General features: G+C 45.6%; 1 pseudogene; it reads left to right on the top strand.

Moving 5' to 3' along the window:
• Positions 1–18,324, top strand: part of LOC120946806 — a 68,078-nt pseudogene extending 49,754 nt beyond the window's left edge.
• Positions 18,325–19,622: the final 1,298 nt, after the last annotated feature.

The raw sequence follows: 19,622 nt of genomic DNA, 5'->3' as shown, positions 1-19,622 counted from the left end.
TACACACCATCGCATTGAAATCCGCGCCGAAATCCTCTGGCGATGACGTGTCGCACCGTCGTCGCGTCATAATAGTGCGCGACGCTGTCATATAAGGAATTCCACGCATGCGTCGAATCATTACGACGCATGCGGGGGATCCCTTCGGACGGATGGATTCAGTGAGTCTATACAGACCAGCGGATCCATCCGTTGGGATGGACTCCAGCAGATGGATTTGTTTGGCATGTCGGCAAATATTCGATCTGCTGGAATCCATCCCAGGGGAGAAATATCCGCGGAAACAGATCCGCTGGAGTGTACACACCATAGGATCTATCCGCTGAAACCCATTCGCTGGGATTTTTCAGCGGATGGATTCTATGGTGTGTACGGGGCCATAGTGTGTGGGCAAAACGATGTTTAAAACAACGTTTTTAAACCCGCACAGTGCTGAACGTAACCGCGCTTTGCTAGAGCATTTTGAAAAAACGATGGTGTGTAGGCAACGTCGTTTTTGAAAATTAAGTTTCAAAAACGTCGTTTTAATTCATGATTTAAAACGTCGTTTTTTTTCATCACATAAAGTGATGGTGTGTACGCGGCATGACACCGTCGGATCTTAGGCTGCAATTCCAGGCCGGCCGCTAGGTGGCGCTTCCATATCTTTTACGCGTCGAATATGCAAATGAGCATTTACGCCGATTCAGAAACGAATGACCGCCCATCGCTTTTTTTTTACGTCGTTTGCGTTCGTCTTTTTCCGGAGGAAAGTGGTAAGTGCGGCGTATCCTATGTTAAGTATGGCCATCGTTCCCGCGCCAAGTTTTGAGTTTTTTACGTCGTTTGCGTATACGGCCGGACGTAATTTACGTTAACGTCGAAACCAATGACGTCCTTGCGACGTCATTTGGAGCAATGCACGCTGGGAAAATTTGCGGACGGCGCATGCGCTGTTCGATCGGTGCGGGGACGCGCCTGATTTAAATACTACATGCCCCCTAGCCGCGGAATTTTAATTCCGCTGGGGGATTTACGATACGCTGCCGCAACTTTAGAGGCAAGTGCTTTCTGAATAAAGCACTTGCTTCAAAAAATTGCGGCGGCGTAACGTAAATCAGATAGGTTACGCGGATCTAAAGATCCGCTAACCTATCTGAATCTAGCCCAGTATATCTAAAGTGCATCAGTGTATCTAAAGACAAGTGATATTTAAATGGTGGTGAAGGGTTTGCACCCTAATGCCCCATACACACGAGCGGAATTTCCACCAGCAAAAGTCTGATGTGAGCTTTTCATCGGAAATTCCGACCGTGTGTATGCTCCATCAGACTTTTGCTGGCGGAATTTCCGCCAGCAAAAGTTTGAGAGCTGGTTCTCAATTTTTCAGAAAATTGTATCGGAAAATTTGTTCGTCTGCAGGCCCGGATTTCCCACAAGGCCACTGAGGCCAGGCCTTGGGGTGGCAGGGCACCAAGGGGCGGCAGTGGCATGGATTCCCCCGACGCCTGTAACATACAGTTAAGGGCGGTAAGTTATGGGGAAATCCGCTCGCTCGTTAACGAGTGAGGCGATGTCGCCAAAATCACTTGTAAAATGTGTGCTCCCGTCTGTCCTCCCCTCCCCCCCCACCCCACATACCTCTCTCTGCTGGCTCTGTCTTCGGGACTTCGTCCTCCCCCCGGCCACCGAGTCTGTCTCCCGTTCCTGCTGCCGATGTACACAGTGAGAGGGGAGAGCTGTGCTCTTCCCATCTCAGCTGTGACAGGAGTTCCAGCACAGTGCTAGGACTCCTGTTTTGGAGGTGACAGGGTCAATAAAGAGAACCTGTCACCTCCAATTGCTATCACACAGGGAATTGTTTTCTCCTGTATGATAGCAAAAAAGTTAAGTGAAAAAAAAAATGATAAAAAATAAAGAAATAATAAGAAATAAGAATTAAATGAATAAAATTAAAAAGTAATTAAAAAGTAAAGAATAAGAAAAAGAATAAGAAAATTATATAAAAAAAAAAAAGTAAGCGACAAGCTACAAAAATAAAATAAAAAAATGTGATAAAAAAGTAAAAAAATAAGAAAAAAAATATTTGAACAAACCTTGCCGCCCCTGCCATCCGGTTGCCATTCTCCGTCGATTTGGGGGGTAGTTCGGTTGGAGGGGAGGGGGTGCATTGCGGAACATGGCCTTGGGGCGGCAGGGAGAGCAAATCCGGCCCTGTTGGTCTGTATGCAATTCCGACGGGGAAAAAACACACACATGCTCGGAAACAATTCGACGCATGCTCGGAAGCATTGAACTTCTTTTTCTCCCCTCGTCGCAGTGTTGTACGTCACCACGTTGTTAACGCGCGAAGGTTCAGAGAACTTTTGTGTGACCTTGTGTATGCAAGCCAAGCTTGAGCGGAATTCTGTCTGAAAAACCATCCAACTTTTTTCCAACGGAAATTCCGCTAGTGCGTACAGGGCATTAGTCATGGGATAGCAGTCTGTCTTCGAATGAGGAGTTTCACTATTGTTTCCAGGACAGGAGAGGGATGGTGGATCTCCAGTAGAGACACTTCTGGCAAATCAGGGCTTTTTCCTCACTGCCTACAAAAGGGAAACCTTCCCAATAGGACATGGATGGTCTTCTTTCTACTAAAAACAAATGTTTTGGCTTTGGATCACATTGATCTTGATGTCACAGATAGGATGGTATTAGAAACTTCACAAATCTGTTGTTTCTCTATATGGTTTACCTTATAAGCGCCAAAGTTTGAAGAAAATGCCGTGATATGTTTTCTGAACTTTTTGCTTCTAGGGATCTGGGTTTCCATGCGAAGAAGGAAGTTGTGCCTACATGGGGCTCAAGGCAGAAGATTATGTATTAAGTCATTATGGTCAAGAATCTACAGAAAACCATATATTTTTCTTTAACACTGGAGTGCCTCCAAACTCCCCACGTAAGTTCCTTCTAGGAAGCTAGATATTTCATGGTTGGGGAGGAGCAAATCTTTCAGACCTGCTGTGTTTGACATTCAGGGTGGCCTGTGGATTGCAGATCTTTGCTTCTAGTGTCAAATCAATCTACTAGTTTCATTTTACGTAAATTCCCCTTCAGTGATTTCTTGGGGCCAGATTCACGTAGAATCGCGTCGGCGTAACTTATCCTAGATAAGTTACACCGCCGCAATTTTTCATCACAAGTGCCTGATTCACCAAGCACTTGCGATGAAAACTACGCCCGCGGCCTCCGGCGGAAGGCGGGCCAATTTAAATGGGCGTGTGCCATTTAAATTAGGCGCGCTCCCGCGCCAGACCTACTGCGCATGCTCCGTTTCTTAACTCCCGCCGTGCTTTGCGCACCGTGACGTAATTTTTTTGAATGGCGACGCGCGTAGCGTATTTCCGTATTCCCGGACGGCTTACGCAAACGACGTTAAATTTTGAAATTCGACGCGGGAACGACGGCCATACTTTAGACAGCAATACACTTGCTGACTAAAGTTAGGGCACCAAAAAAAAAATGTAACTTTGCAACGGGAAACTAGACTAGCGGCGACGTAGCGAACGCGAAAAACCGTTGTGGATCCGCCGTAACTCCTAATTTGCATACCCGACGCTGGTTTACGACGCGAACTCCCTCCAGCGGCGGCCGCGGTACTGCATCCTAAGATCCGGCAGTGTAAAACAATTACACCTGTCGGATCTTAGGGATATCTATGCGTAACTGATTCTATGAATTAGTCGCATAGATAGAAACAGAGATACGACGGCGTATCAGGAGAAACGCCGTCGTATCTCATTTGTGAATCTGGCCCTTGATTACTAAGAACAATAGGGCAGGGCCGCTGTTAGAAATCACGGGGCCCCGTACAGCCTACCTGACGGGGCCCCCTTTGACCCTGCCCTTGGCCCCACCTCTGACCCTGCCTCAAAAGTTGCGGGGGGACATATGGTGCAATGAATGTGGAAGTAATCAGCTGGTTTCAGAGCTGCTCGTATTACTTCCACATGAAACCTGACAGCTGCCTTTACAAGCATACACACACCCCTGGCTGCTGTCTCTAGCCAGAAATGTGTATATGTATTAAAAAAGACACGCTTGCATAGCCTCAGCTCCGTTTTAAAACGGCGTGGTTAAAGGGGAGTGGTTGAGGGGCTGTAAAAACACAGCTCAGCTGTGCGTATTTACTCCCCCCCCCCCCCCCCAAACACAAGTGTGCAGTAGCATCTTACGGTGACCAGATTTTTTAAATGAAATCCGGGGACAGATTATTAATATTTTACTAGTAATGGCGGGAACCAGCAACTCTCTGCCCGTCGCCGCCACCGCCCGCCTCACATCCTGCCAAGTCTTACTCTCCGTGCCCCGGCTACTTCTGGGTGGGGAGCGGAGGAAAATCACTCCGCCAGGGAAGGCAAGGAGATAAGCAGGCAGGCGGCTGGCCGGGACTTGAGCCAAGGTAGAAGGACATGCGAGTGGAGATGAATGGACATGCGCCCGAAACGTAAGGATCGTTTTACCGTTCTCTCCCTGTCCTTTACAGAGCACACCAGGTAAATCACTGTATGGATCACTCCGCCAAGCACCAGGGAAGAGCGGCCGGATCTATAGAGCATGTGGCTGGGCACAGGTTTGTGTACCTCCGCCCGAAAATGGAAAAATAGTCCCTCCCCAGCGCCCACCTCCTGAGCCCCTCTGTTCACCTGAAGGGGCCCAGGAAAATATATTTATACACTCCCTAAGCCAGTAGGATGTCAATGTTGTTTATTCAGCCCAACTTTTTGGGTTTGAATAAAATGCACTATAAAGCTGTCCGGGCCCCCCTGATGAACTGATAGGGCCGGGACCCGGTACAACAGGGCTGGTTGTACTGCCCTATCAGCGGTCCTGATATGCAGAAATTTTGGAGGCTGTTGTAGCCTTTCTCTTATACAGTATGACTGGTTTGGATACTCGTGAGTCACTGACTCAGAATAGTGTCAAGATAGACTTGACTTTACTGTTAGGCCCCTTTCACATGTGCGGACCGTATGTCCACATTTTCATCCATCTGTTGCGGATGAAAACGGGACATACATTGGTCCCTATGTGATTGCGGGTGTCAGCGGATGACCATCCGCTGACACCCGTAATCACCCGCCTCCGCAAAGATCCGATTTTTCGGACGGAAGAAAATCCTATTTTTCTTCCGTCTGGCGGATCGGATCGGGTGAACACGGACATACGGTCCGTGTTCATCCGATCCCCCCATAGGGGAGAGCGGAGGAAAGACAATGCGGTCCCAGTGTGCTGGGACCGCCCTGTCAGCCGACGGCTCAGCGGGGATTTTACGGAGGATCCCCGATGAGCTTGACGGACACACAGAGGAGGATCATTACTGATCCGCCCCGTGTGAAAGGGCCCTTACTCAGGGCCGTCTTTAATGTGGGGCAAATGGGGAAGGTCCCCCAGGCCCAATTGTTGTTGTGGGGCCCAAAGCAGCTGCCCCTTGAGCCTGTGCTGCCCGCAAATCGCATACATGCCTTTGTTTGCTTTCACTGATCAATGATGTCAATCTGATGGGCAGTTGCGTATCCCAGACCCTTCCTCTGTACCTTCGAAGCTTTGTGGCTTCTCTGGTGGACTACACTCCGCATTGGGCTTACTTGTGTTGATTATATTGATGAGCAGCTGCCCTGTCCCGAACCCAGCTCTTCACCTTACGCTATACAGTGAAGTAGAGAGGTGTGTTTGTTCCAGTCTTTAGTGGACAAGCAAGCATGGCTGACGCTGAGAGAAAGTAAGTGTCAGCGCCACTAATCCCATCTCTACCACCCCTGCCTGTGTCTAACCCCCCTACTACCCCTGCCTCTGTCTAATCCCCTCTACCACCCCTGCCTGTGTCTAATCCCCCCTACCATCCCTGCCTGTGTCTAATCCCCCCTACCATCCCTGCCTGTGTCTAAACCCCCTAACACCCCTGCCTGTGTCTAACCCCTCCATACCATCTTTGCCTGTGTCTAACCACCCCATACCACCCCTACCTGTGTCTATCCCCCCTCTATACCACCCCTGCCTGTGTCTAAACCCCCCCTACCACCCCTGCCTGTGTCTAAACCCCCACACCCCCCGCCTGTGTCTAAACCACCCCCCCACCACCACCACCGCCGCTGCCTCTGTCTGAATCCCACCACCACTGCTGTATGTAAATCAGAATTCCTGATAAATTGAATTTTGATTTTAATTGTCATGATATCAAATAATGAATATGGGGGCCTTTTGGTGGGTGTGATTTTATTGGGGGGGGGGGGCACCACACTATCTTAGGCTGGTCCTGCCCCCCATCTTTCCGATATCCCCCTAACCTCCTTACCACACACACACACACACACATACTCCTCTCCTGATCAATTGGGCCTCTAGTATCCAAGTATGAATACTTGTTTAGGTATAGGGATTCACCCCCCTCCTCCATCAGTGAGGGTAATATGCCCCAGTGGCTGGTTGAAGCATGCTCTCATTGACTTCAATGTAAAAAAAAAGTGTTAAAAAGCTTAATATTTTTAAAAAGTATAAATAGTAACAAAAAAGTTGAAGAAGTCCCACCATTAGCTGAATGAGCTGAACATTTTAAAAGTTGAATGGTTTCAATAGCTGAAAGTATGCAGAAGTTACGCAGAGCCAAAAAAACATACAAAATAAAATTAAAGTTAAAGTGGAGTTCCACCCATAAATATAACATTACATCAGTAGTTTTAAAAAAATGTCATTAGTCCTTTAAGAAAAAACTTTTTTTTTTTAGATGCCTTCAAAGTGTTGTTGCTAGGCAGAATAGTTAATCTTCCCACTTCCTGCACCTAGGTGCTTAAGCTTCCTAACCTACACCGCACAGACTCCTGGGAATGTAGTGGGTGTAACTTTCCAGGAGTCTGTGCACTCCCCAGTCTCGAAGAATCAGGGGACTTGGACAGTACAGGTGCTGAAACCTGATCTGAAACCTATTACACTTCTTGTGCAGCACTGAGCATGTGCGAGATCTGCAAGGCTGAAATCCAGGAAGTGATACAGTCTGGCTTCATGATGCCCACACTCAAGATGGCCCCAGTCCATTTCTATTTTATAAAGTGTCTAAATGCTGTAACAACCTAACAAAACGGACCTTAGTTTACAGACTAACTTTTCTAGAATACATTAAGCTTGTGTATTACAGGGGTATTTATATTTAAAAAGTGAAATTGTGGCCGGAACTCCGCTTTAAGAACAATAAAAAAACGAATAACAATACTTGGAATCCTTGGAGGGCATTCGTACTAAATAATAAAAACAATAATGACTCCGCTGGTGTGCTTGCTCGGAGGTTTGGACGAGGACTTGTATTCTCCTCCTACCTATATTGCCCTGCTTAGACTACTTTATTTGGCAAGGAAGCTCGTGGCGAGATATTGGCTGTCTACCCGAGTTCCGGTGAGCTGGCAGTGGATCCAGGCGGTGAATAAGATTCTTATACGGGAAAAGAATACATACTCTATTGAAAATCTCCAAGAAAATTTGAACAGATTTGGCAGTGCTGGTTGGGTTCCCCGGAAGTAGCTCCTCCACAACTAGTTCTTAACAGGCTGCTACAGTGCTAAGGACTTATGCCGCGTACAGACGGTCGTTTTATGCGATGTAAAAAAACGACGTTTTTAAAAACGTCAATTTCATTGACCGTGTGTGGGGGAAAACGTTGCTTTATGTCTTGTAAAAAACGACCAAAAAAAATTGAAGCATGCTTCAATTTTATGTGTCGTTTCTCAAAACGTTGTTTTTTGTGTCACAGAAATTGACCGTGTGTAGCAAAAAACGACGTTTAAAACGACGTTTTTGAACCCGCGCATGCCCAGAAGCTAGTTATTAAGCGAGCTTCAATGGAAAAAACGTGGTGAACGTAACCTCGCTTTGCTAGAGCATTGTGAAAAAACGATGGTGTGTAGGCAACGTCGTTTTTGAAAATTGAAGTTTCAAAAACGTCGTTTTTTACTTCACAGAAAACGTCCGTCTGTACGCGGCATTAGATGGACGGATTATTAGGATCCGGTCAGTTCTTAAGGGTAATGGATAAGAGGTTAACGGGTCAGGTGACTTGAATAAGGATCAGTTGGTATCGTCAGGTTGAGAGGGTTTATGTTTTGCTTTTGTTTTTTTTCTTTTTTTTTCTTTTTATATATCATTTTGTTTTACTGTTTTATATCTTTGTTTCTCCTTTTGGAAGATATAGCGAAGGGTGAGGTGGAAGTTGTACATGGTACCTATTTCAGTAATAATTTTGTGGTTGTATTATGCTCCTTGCTTTTGTACAACTATCAATGTATTGCATATGGCCTTTTCTTTTGGCTGCTTAAGAGCCGGTTCACACTGGGGCGACTTGCGATCCGACTTCATGTCACCTCAAGTCGTCCCAAGTCGCGCTGTAGAGAAAAACAATGGAAGTGAATGGGAGCGGTGTTAATACACACGACTCAAGGCGATCCGACTTCAGAAAAGGTTCCTGTACTACTTCAATCCGACTTGTAGGCGATTTGTACCCATTGAGTTCAATGGAAGTCGCCTCCAAGTCTGATCACTGTCTTTCCAAGAAGATAACATACATTTCTCAGGCAAACCTCTCCTGGGACCCGCTACATGCGGCAGTCGGATTCCCTCGGGGAGCGATCCGGGACGACGGCGCGGCTATTCGTTTATAGCCGCCCCGTCGCGATCGCTCCCCGGAGCTGAAGAACGGGGAGAGCCGTGTGTAAACACGGCTTCGATCGAGTGATCCCTTTTATAGGGAGACTCGATCGATGACGTCAGTCCTACAGCCACACCCCCCTACAGTTGTAAACACACACTAGGTTGAATGGTAACTCCTACAGCGCCCCCTGTGGTTAACTCCCAAACTGCAACTGTCATTTTCACAATGCAATTTAAATGCATTTTTTGCTGTGAAAATGACAATGGTCCCAAAAATGTGTCAAAATTGTCCAAAGTGTCCGCCATAATGTCGCAGTCACGAAAAAAATCGCTGATCGCCGCCATTAGTAGTAAAAAAAAAAAAAATTTATAAAAATGCAATAAAACTATCCCCTATTTTGTAAACGCTATAAATTTTGCGCAAACCAATCGATAAACGCTTATTGCGATTTTTTTTACCAAAAATAGGTAGAAGAATACATATCGGCCTAAACTGAGGAAATTTTTTTTTTTATATATATATATATATGTTTTTGGGGGATATTTATTATAGCAAAAAGTAAAAAATATTGCATTTTTTTCAAAATTGTCGCTCTATTTTTGTTTATAGCGCAAAAAATAAAAACCGCAGAGGTGATCAAATACCACCAAAAGAAAGCTCTATTTGTGGGGGAAAAAGGACGCCAATTTTGTTTGGGAGCCACGTCGCACGACCGCGCAATTGTCTGTTAAAGCGACGCAGTGCCGAATTGTAAAAACCCCTTGGGTCATGTAGCAGCATATTGGTCCGGTCCTTAAGTGGTTAAGATTTAAAAAAGCTCCAGGCATCTTCCACAGCGACTCATTTACCCCTTTCTCCAACTCTTCTTCAGCAAAGGATAATGATCGTAAGAAAAAAGAGAGAGCACATAATGTAAACTGCATACTCTTTTTTTTTTTTGTAAAAACAAAAGAACCACACTCACAATCAGCTTCTCTGCACAGTAAATGTAACTCCTGTGTCGGTCTCAATCACATACACAAACAAGTCCCATCCAGCATGGTGACGTCATGGTCCCGCCCATCTGACACATTGCGTCCGCTACGTACCTTATTAAAGCCGTTTCAAACTATTATTTTAAAGTTGGTGATACCCTGTACCACTTTTATGCTGAATTGCGAGCAAAAGCATGCATGTGTAAATTTAGACATTGATCAATGCCTGTTATACCAATTGAAACTCCTCAAGTTTAGAAGTGTGGTGCAGAGAGGGAGGTTTTCTGTAATACCAAGAAGGCCATTTGTCTAACTGGAGAATTTCTTATTTCTAGGCTGGAGGTACCACGTATCTTGCACAATGACTGTGTCAGATTTTGTTACGGGGTCTATTTCAGTGGCTCTCTGTGGAAACAATGGATGTTCCAGTGACCATGAAATTTACAGGTATGTCAGTCTTTATGTGTTGCTGGTCTGAGGCTTGGTAAAGCAGTGGTTCTCAACCTGGGGTCGGGGCCCCCTTGGGTGTCGAATGAGGATTTGCCAGGGGTCACCGATCCTTTGGCTGTTCCTGAAGCCCTAACTGCTCTCCCAGTCTTTTTGCAGCTGCCCAACAGGGCTGTTCTTGGAGCCGCCCATTCAGTTCACGGCATGGCTCGGGGGAAGAGTCTAGAGGTCAGCTGACTAGTGAGGAATGTGAAGTGGGAGGGGCTGGAGGAGACCCTATCTCCTGATTTCAGCATAGGTGTCACTGCTGCGAGACACCACAGTAAAGCCAGAGACACAGTGAGTAACACTACCTGTGATTATAGTTGCCATTAAAAGTCCCCACTACAGTTCTCAGATCAGCAGATGACCTTGATAACAAGCACCTAAGTTGGCGGATCAGAACTCTCCCCACTCCCCAGCATTGCCACTCATCCTAACTCCCCGCCAGCAGTGTTGCAAGTAACGATTGGTCTCCTGCGGGTAACTAGTAATCTACCTGATTACTTTTACCCTCTTGGCAACGCCGTTCCCACTACATGGGCGAGATTACCGATACTGAGCATTTGCGGGAGTACTTGTACTCCCGCAAATGCCCCCGATGCCAGATCCGGGAAAAAAAATCTCAGTTACTTTGCCGAGTAACTAGTTACTTTGCCAATAAAGTAACTGAGTCACTAACTCAATTACTTTTTCGGACAAGTAACTTGTAATTGTAACTAGTTACTTTTTTAAAGGAAGATGAGCAACACTGCCTGCCAGCACTGCCAATCATCCCATTCCCCCTACCAAGGAGTGAGAGAAGAAATAAAAATAGAGAATAGATGGAAGGGAGACAAAAAGAGGGGGAGGAACAAAGAAAAAGGGAGAGAAAAAATAAGAGAACAAGACTGCTAGAGAGAGGAATGTGGAAATAAAACAAGAGCATAGAAAGAGATAAAAGGGAAAGAAAGGAGAACAAAGAGAAAGAGTGGTAAATCCTAAAATGTACCATCAGGCCCCGTACACACGGTCAGACCGAACCGATGAGAATGGTCCGACGGACTGTTTTCATCGGTTCACCGCAGAAGTGGCCTGATGGTCTGATGTGTGTACACACCATCAGTTCAAAATCCGATCGGGTCAGAACGCGGTGACGTAAAACACACGACGTGCTGAAAAAAACGAAGTTCAATGCTTCCAAGCATGCGTCGACTTGATTCTGAGCATGCGCGGGTTTTGAACCGATGCTTTTCTGTACTAACCATCGGTTTGGTCCGATCGGGCAGTGGGCCATCGGTTCGGTTTTGAAGCATGTTTTAAAATTTTGGACCGAAGGATAAACAGACCGATGGCCTATACACACGGTCGGTTTGGTCCGATGAAACTGAACTTCGGTTCATTCTCATCGGTTCGGTCCGACCGTGTGTACGGGGCCTAAGGGGTTTTAAAACTGTACGAATGGAAGGGACTCTGAAAGCGCTAAATATCTGTGGGTTAGGGGCACAAATTACTTGTCTTGCTTTGGATGCTAACAACCCACGCTACAAAAATAATTTTACTGTTAGGGGTCCCCACAACATGGGAAATTTTATCAAGGGGTCACGGCACTAGAAAGGTTGAGAACCACTGTGGTGAAGGTAAACTGTAAAGCCGCGTACACACGATCAGTCCATCCGATGAACGGTCTGAAGGACCGTTTTCATAGGTTAACCGATGAAGCTGACTGATGGTCCGTTGTGCCTACACACCATAGGTTAAAAAAACGATCGTGTCAGAACGCGGTGACGTACAACACAACGACGTGCTGAAAAAAATGAAATTTAATGCTTCCAAGCATGCGTTGACTTGATTCTGAGCATGCGTGGATTTTTAACCGCTGGTCGTGTCTACTAACGATCGGTTTTGACCTATCGGTTAGGAATCCATCGGTTAAATTTAAAGCAAGTTGGCTTTTTATTAACCGATGGTTAAATAACCTATGGGGCCCACACACGATCGGTTTTGACCGATGAAAATGGTCCATCAGACCGTTGTCCTCTGGTTAACCTATCTTGTGTACGAGGCCTAAGAATCCTTGGCCTGGCATGCATTAAAATATAGAATATACAGGTATTGCCAAAAGTATTGGGACACCTGTCTTTACACACACACATGACCTTTAATAGCATCTCAGTCTTAGTCCGTAGGGTTCAATATTAGGTTGGCCCACCCTTTGCAGCTATAACAGCTTTAACTCTTCTGGGAAGGCTGTCCACAAGGTTTAGGAGTGTGTCTATGGGAATGTTTGAGAAAGAAAAAGATGAGAATGGTGGGCCAGATTCACAGAAGAGATACGACGTCGTATCTCTCAGAGTATCTATGCGACTGATTCATAGAATCAGTTCCGCATAGATAGTCCTTAGATCCGACAGGTGTAATTGTCTTACACCGTCGGATCTTAGGATGCAATACCTCGGCCGCCGCTGGGTGAAGTTCGCGTCGTTTTCCAGCGTCGGGTATGCAAATTAGCAGTTACGGCGATCCACAAAGGTTTTCGCGTTCGTTACATCGGCGCAAGTCTTAGTTTCCCGTCGCAAAGTTAAGCAATCTTTTTCATTGCTTAACTTTACCGTTCCCGCGCCGATTTTACATTTTTTTCGGCGTAAGTACGTTACGGACGTCGCGATTCACAAACACGTCGCGCCGCCGTCATTTTGCGCAAAGCATGTCGGGAAAATTGCGAACGGAGCATGCGCAGAACGTCCGGCGCGGGAGCGCGCCCAATTTAAATGGTACGCGCCCCATTTGAATTGGTCGGGGTTGCGCCAGATGTGTTTACGATACACTGCCGCAAGTTTAAAGGTAAGTGCTTTGTGGATCAGGCACTAACACTGAAAACTTGCGGCGGTGTAACGTAAACGGGTTGCGTTGCCCCGCCACAATTGTACCTGAATCTGGCCCGGTGTGCTTATATTGTGGATGAGAAAAGTGTTAATTAGATGCGCAACCAAATACCATCAAGTAAAAATGCATATAAGAAAGTCCTCTTATCAATTGTGAAAAATATCTAAAAAAAAAAAAACAACGAAAACAGTGTCCATATCTAAACATCTGCGGAAGCTTCACTGTGATCTTAATCCTCTGACAGACGAGATAGGTGTATAGGCATCTTCATCAGAATATTTCCACAAAGACGATATAAGAAAGGGCTGCTTACCAGATCCGTAGGATCCCTATTACAGAGATCAAATCGGCTCAGCGCAGATATTATCAGCTGGTCAGACCCTTCCCCCGATCCTCTCCTCCGCTGACAGTCTGGAAATGGCAAAAGATCTCCTGCAGGTTCCTTATATGAGTGGGATCGTTCTCAGAGTATAATGTGGAAACATATTATGAAAGGAGAAGAAAGTGCTTCATAGTGCAGTAGGTTACTTAAAAAAGTCCTTTAATTCCAATTGCTGAACAAACTGACATCTCAGAGCTTCAGCAGATACAAAGTTTAAAAAACGAAGCATAAAACAAACCATCCGCGGCTCGAGCCAGCCAGCTGGGGGCGTGGTGACGTCAGATCCTATCGCTCCACCCAACGCTGCGTTTCTCCCTATGGAGCATCGACTGGGAAAGGAGGCATGATGTGGATGAGAAGGCCTGGCTCAGTCTCCGTTCTTATTCATCCAAAAGGTGTTCTGTTGAGTTGAGGTCAGGAATCTGTGCAGGCCAGTCAAGTGCTTTCACCCCAAACTCACTCACCCAGGTCTTTATAGACCTTGCTTTGTGCTCTGGTGCACAGTCATGTTGGAACAGGAAGGGGCCGTCCCCAATGTGTGCCCACAAAGTTGGGAGCATGAAATTGTTAAAACTGTCTTGGTATGCTGACGCGTTAAGCAGTGGCGGCTGGTGCTCAATAATTCGGGAGACAATGCCTCCTTACCTCTGTCTTGCCCAGACTTCGATCTCTCCTCCTTGAGCCAGGGAGTGCTGGATGGTGAGCCATCCCTGGACTGGCGGCTGGTGGGTCTGTCGGTCTTTCTCTGCTTCTCTCCTCCCTCCTCCTCCTCCTCCCCCTTGGCCAATAACATCGCTTCTTCTTTCAGCCATTCGGGAAATGGGTCTCACGACCCGCTTCCTGATTGGCTGGGAGGAAAATCAGTGTGAGACTAGTGAATATTCATGTGCTATTTTCACACAGTGCTCTGCGCCCCGAGCCCACCCTTTTTGAAGCCTAATAGAGCCTCTGGCTCTAATCACGTGCTTCAAAAACAAACACCCCCCATTGGAATCCATGGTCCAGCGCCCTGTATGTAGATCAGGGGGATCTATTTCTATTAATCCTCCCACCAAATGATTTGTACAGGTGCACAAAGCAAGGTCCATAAAGACATGGTTGAGCGAGTTTGGGGTGGAGGCACTTGACCGCCTGCACCTCAACTCAATAGAAGACCTTTTTTGATGAATTTGAGCAGAGACTGTGAGCCAGGCCTTCTTGTCCAACATCAGTGAACTGACCTCACAAATGCGCTTTTGGAAGAACCTTCCCGTAGACACACTCCTAAGCCTTTGAAGCTGTTATAGCTGCAAAGGGTGGGCCAACTCAATACTGAACCCATACTTTTGACAATATAGTGTATGTAAATCCCTTGGTAATACAAGTTCCTTCAGATCTATTAAATCTTGCCACTTTCATTAAAATCCCTTGTGATCTTCTATGAAGGTCTCTGTCCAATCACTTTTGTTATAGGGCAACAAACACTGTCCCTGCATAGTCACACAGGCTTCCAATCGGGAACACAAGTGACCATCTCAACACACATTACACAGGCATGGTCCACTATTGTCACTATCAGACATTCATCCATGGCTGGTGTCACAGGAAGTGGCTGCAGCCATTCCCCCCCCCCCCCCCCCATTACAAGTTGAAAACTATTGAGTGATTTTACGTCTACTAGATGTCCAATATATCATTTAACACTGGGTGCTGCTCAGCCATGGACAAGATGCTACAGTAGTTGCAGATCTGATGTACCTCTGTATCAGTGGTCTCCAAACTGTGGCCCTTTGCTTGCCTTTATCCGACCCTTGGTGCACTATTCCTCCCACTGATACAAGGCACTATTCCTCCCACTGACACCAACAATGGGGCACTATTCCTTCCACTGACACCAATAACGGGACACCATTTCCTCCGCCGATACCAACGACGAGACACTAGTCTTCCCACTGACACCCATAATGGGACACCAATTCTTCTGCTGACACCAATTATGGGACACTATTCCTCCCACTGATACCAATGATGGGGCACTATTCCTCCCACTGACACCAATGATGGGGCACCATCACTATTCCTCCCAATATATGTTGAAATGGTCACTTGTGTTCTCCATTGGAACCCTGTGTGACTATGCAGGGACAGTGTGTTGTTGCCTTATAACAGAAGTGTTTGGACAAGGACCTTCATGGAAGATCACAAGGGGGAAACAATGAGGGAACTATTTCTCACACTAACACTAATAAAGGGGAACTTTTTCTGCAACTGATTTCAATGAAGGGGCACTATTCCTCCTGCTGACATCAACAATAGGGGGACTATTTCTCCCACTGACACCAACAATAGGGGAACTAATCCTCTCTCTGACACCAATGATATGGAACTATTCCTCCCACTGACACCAACAATAGGGGAACTATTCCTCCCACTGACACCAACAATAGGGGAACTATTCCTCCCTCTGACACCAATGATATGGGACTATTCCTCCCACTGACACCAACAATAGGGGAACTATTCCTCCCTCTGACACCAATGATATGGGACTATTTTTCCCACTGATACCAACAATAGGGGGACTATTCCTCCCACTGACACCAACAATAGGGGAACTATTCCTCCCACTGACACCAACAATATGGGGACTTTTCCTCCCACTGACACCAACAATAGGGGGACTAATCCTCCCTCTGACACCAATGATATAGGACTATTTCTCCCACTGACACCAATATTAGGGGAACTATTCCTCCCTCTGACACCAATGATTGGGACTATTTCTCCCACTGACACCAACAATATGGGGACTCTTCCTCCCACTGACACCAATGATATGGGACTATTCCTCCCACTTAACACCAACATTAGGGGAACTATTCCTCCCTCTGACACCAATGATATGGGACTATTTCTCCCACTGACACCAACAATATGGGGACTCTTCCTCCCACTGACCCCAACAATAGGGGAACTAAACCTCCCTCTGACACCAATGATATGGGACTATTCCTCCCACTGACACCAACATTAGGGGAACTATTCCTCCCTCTGACACCAATGATATGGGACTATTTTTCCCACTAATACCAACAATAGGGGGACTATTCCTCCCACTGACACCAACAATAGGGGAACTATTCCTCCCTCTGACACCAATGATATGGGACTATTCCTCCCACTGACACCAACAATAGGGGAACTATTCCTCCCTCTGACACCAATGATATGGGACTATTTCTCCCACTGACACCAACAATATGGGGACTCTTCCTCCCACTGACACCAACATTAGGGGAACTATTCCTCCCTCTGACACCAATGATATGGAACTCTTCCTCCCACTGACACCAACATTAGGGGAACTATTCCTCCCTCTGACACCAATGATATGGAACTATTCCTCCCACTGACACAAACAACAGGGGAACTATTCCTCCCTCTGACTCCAATGAGTGGCTCTATTTCTTCTCCTATTGACCACAGGTGCTATGTAATATTTTACTCCAAGTGAACACCAAGCCTGAAACAATGTCTACTCCCACTGGTGCTGGGACATTTTCTACTCCCATTAGCCACAGTCCGGCCCCCCTAAAAACATGAAGGGAAGTATACTGGCCCTCAGTTTAGAACGTTTTGCGACCCCTGCTTTATAGCATCAGCCAATGATCTGCTCTGCCTGCTAAGCATTGCCACTTCTAGGATATAGACAATGGCAGCTTCTAGTGCTAGAAGAGGAAAAGGAGTCCCGATGTGTTGTAGCTTGGTTGTCCTCCCCTGGACTTTTAAAGGAAAGATGTATTATTTGTAGATACTAAACTGCAGGGTGTCTCCAGTCTGAGGAGAAAATGCAGCAACAAAATGAACTGCGTAGTACTAGAAAAGCAGAACATGTATGTAATATGCAAGTCTGACGGGCCCTGAAAAAAAAGGATTACCTGTTGAAATAAGCATATTAAAGTTACTTATGTTGGATATTTTTTTTTTTTTTTTTTTTTACTTGTATTTACCTAGTCTCCCCTTAACAGAAAGATTGGCATATAACACTTTGCTTTGTTTGCAGTGGAACCCTTAGTTCTGGAACACAGTCCTCTTTTATTGATGTGGAGTTAGATGTAAACCCCGTCCAGATGGTGAAATTTTCTTGGCATAAAGGCATCCTCTCCATCTTCCAATCCAAACTAAGTGCCTCAGCTGTCACAGTGCAATACGGACCAAGTGGGGACATGTATGTATTGAAAAGATTCTTTGCAACTAAAGTAGACTTGAGTACTACCTATTGTGATAAAAGTGCCACAATGATAACCAAATTCAGGTGTAATTAAGACTTTCAGTGGTGTTCAACCCAAAACCAAAAAAATATAACATATTGCAGCTTACCAATGATTAGATGGGGTAGCTGCATTTTTTTTTTTTAGGCTTTTTCAATTTGGTTTCAGCTGGTGATCTGGACTGTAACACAGCTCCTGTATTAGAGTGCCGGGCCCCCACTCTGGATGAATGAGCACAGGGGACACATTTTGACAACAGCATTGTCATTCCTGGGGGACCATTTCCCCCATCCCCCGCCCCCCCCTTATTGCCCAAGCCAATGTTCAGCTTTCAGCGCTGTCACACTTTGAATGACAATTGTGCGGTCACGCAGCACTGTACCAAATGAAATTTGTATAATTTCTTTCACACAAATAGAGTTTTCTTTTGGTGGTATTTAATCACCACTGGGTTTTTTTTTATTTACCATACGTTCACACAAATGTATTTGTTTTAAGGCTATAACTACCAAGTAAAATCCTGTTTATTAAATGCCCTTATCCAGGTACGAATTCTGTGGAGGCGACCCGACTGAAGAAGATACAATCCAGACTCTGGAAACATGTTCCACTTTGTGAAATTCTATAGATTGCTAATTAAAAAAACTGACTCTGAAAGAATGTTCCACTTCCTGCAATTCTATAGATTGCTAATAAAATGAAAAAATAAAAATAAAAAAACAATTGGTGTCTTCTTTCTTTAGGGGCTCAGGTTAAGTCTTCAAAATTGTCTAATTTTTCTGTTCTATAGTTGCCACCCATGTTACAACATTATAATGACTATAGTAAAACTGTTGCAAGGTATATGGAAATGGACTTTCAGGTTTCACTCGGATCCATCCTTTTGCTTCCAACCTCACCAGTTTTCTCCTAATAGACTAATAGAAGGTCAAAAGGTAGCAGTGATGGGCCTAAGCTTGACTAGTAGGAGGTTTATTTAAATACCGGTATACACTATTTGGCAAAGTCTATGGAACATGACTCTCTCTGTAGTTTTTTGGATGTACTATTCCAAGCCATGGTCAATATTATGGAGCCACTATCACCCTTTGTGTCAGTCAACTCTGGCAAGAATTCCACAAAATTTGAATGTCTGTGGTAATTACAGGATAGGCTTTCCACAAGATGGTACCTGCAGAAACTTTTGCCAGTTGTGGGGTCAGGTACTGAGCCAGGATGAGAAGACCTGGCTTGCCATGCATGTTTCATTCCAAAGGTGTTCTGTAGGGTAGGGCTCTGGATGGACTATTCAGTTCTCAACATAAATCAGGTCTAGAGCTTGTGAGGCATGTATCACATAGGACACAGGTGCATAGTCATGCTGGGAAAAAATGGCCACCCCCCCCCCCCCCCAACTGTTACTAATAGTTAGAAGTGCACAATAGTCTAACACAGTGTTTCTCAACTCCAGTCCTCGAGGTGCCCCAACAGGTCATGTTTTCAGGCTTTCCATCATTTTGCAAAGGTGATTTGATCAGTTTCACTGCCTTAATTAACACAGCCATTTCATCTGAGGGAAATCCTAAAAACATGACCTGTTGGGGCGCCTTGAGGACTGGAGTTGAGAAACACTGGTCTAACATGTGTTGGTATGCTGTCAACTGACCAGTATTAGGTACAGCAGTTGTTTGAAAACAACAGAGGTTGTCTCTTCTGTTACAGCAATGATTGGAATATAATTTGCTGGGCTGTAATGTTGTGGCCATGTCACTTGCTAAATTTGTTAGCCAATGAATGAATGAATGAATGAAAAACTTATATAGCGCAGCACATGCGAACTGAATCGCCTCTGGGCGCTTGATGTTTTGTGTCTCATGACATCAAAAGAGCAGAGTTTTAATCTGTCTTCTGAAAGTCAGGTGGTTTTCCTCCAACCGAACGCTGGTTGGTAAAGCGTTCCATAGTCTCGGACCTTGAAAAGCAAACCTTCTTTCTCCTTTGGACTTGTATTTGGTTTTTGGCACCTTGAC

This window comes from Rana temporaria, chromosome 8 (assembly GCF_905171775.1).
Source record: "Rana temporaria chromosome 8, aRanTem1.1, whole genome shotgun sequence".
Taxonomy (NCBI): domain Eukaryota; kingdom Metazoa; phylum Chordata; class Amphibia; order Anura; family Ranidae; genus Rana; species Rana temporaria.
The sequence above is the reverse complement of the archived record's forward strand: the minus strand, read 5'-3'. Positions and strand labels throughout refer to the sequence as shown.